This window comes from Grammomys surdaster, unplaced genomic scaffold, assembly GCF_004785775.1.
Source record: "Grammomys surdaster isolate TR1022 unplaced genomic scaffold, NIH_TR_1.0 227, whole genome shotgun sequence".
Lineage (NCBI taxonomy): Eukaryota > Metazoa > Chordata > Mammalia > Rodentia > Muridae > Grammomys > Grammomys surdaster.
This window is the reverse complement of record NW_021604672.1, coordinates 3,503,632-3,504,986: the sequence shown is the minus strand read 5'-3', so window position 1 is coordinate 3,504,986 and position 1,355 is coordinate 3,503,632.

Genomic DNA, 1,355 nt, shown 5'->3' with positions numbered 1-1,355 from the left:
AGCCTGAGAAACCCCTGCGCTGTTCTGCTTTCTCCTACACTAAGCTCAAAGCCACACTTCTTCGATGCAACTAGCACATCTGTCGCTCCTGCTGTCCCCTGCGTGGATCTTCTCTGCCTCTCTACCAAGAGGCTACCCACACTGGCCAGACTGTTCCTAAATCATCAATATCGCCTCCTACACCATGTCCATTTGCATCTGTTGAGTTCGCCTCACATTTTCCTTGAGAGGCAAGAAAGCAACCCAAGAGGACGCTCATCTTCCTACAGAAAATAAAATCTGCCACCCCACGCGCTCTCGAGTCTCCGCAACATTTCCCTAGCCTGCTCCAATATTTTCAGTCAGAAGCGCTGTCACACTCCACAAAAAATCTCCAGAAGTCCGTATGCCTGTAGTCCCACTTCCTCATTTTTTTCTTCTACCTCTTCTTGTGGTTTCAGTTCTCCGCAGCCATGCCCCTGCGGAGGTTCCCAAGAACCTCCACGAGGAAAGGGTAGCCCGTATTATTGCCCACCTCTTACTTGATCTTTCAGTTTGGTGTCTGCCCACCGCCTCCACCTAACCACGTCTGGTCTGTTCGCAGCGCCCTCTCTGGTTTTGGCCCAGCTGTCTGGTGATTCCATCTCTTTGATTGGCGTTTCCTCCTCCACTTCCCTCTGTGCCCCCTGGACTGACTTGTAGCTCCCTTTGTTCTCTTTGTTGCTTTCTTTCTTAGTAACACCATCAACTCCTGAGGTTTCTTTCACCTGGTCATCAATTAATGTGTGACAGGATTCCTATCCCACAGCAAGAAGGCTTCTGATTCCACTGTGGGAATGTTGGCTAAAAGTTCTTCCTTTCTGACACACGCGATGGGCATCCTGGCTATTAACAACTAGAATCTGTGTGGCGATATTACCTTGGCAACTCAGTTTAAAAAAAATAGGAAACATTCTTTTCAAAGACTATTACTTATCATTGAAAAGGATTTCTTGTGGTCCGTTAATTTATGTTTTCGGAATAGGCGAGGTCATTGCCTACCACGCAGTCAAATGCACTGCAGTTTGTTTTCATTTCAAGCTTCCTGGCTGGAAATTTAAGAGTGAAGTCAAGTCAACCCGAGTGCAGATTCTTCGTGTGTGGTCCATCCTGCCTCTCACCCTAATTTTGTAGCTGCAAACACCTTAAAAGGAGAAATAGCTTTCCATGGGGCAAAATGAAGCAAAATGTAAAAGCACTCTGCATCTATGCTGTGTTGGGTAAACGTACATTTCTAGTCATTACGCTGTGTGGGTTAGAGCAGTGCTCTCTGGCGAGAAAGCTGGCAGATGAAATAGAAAATTACCCAAACACATGCATGAAAATGTACAAGTAGA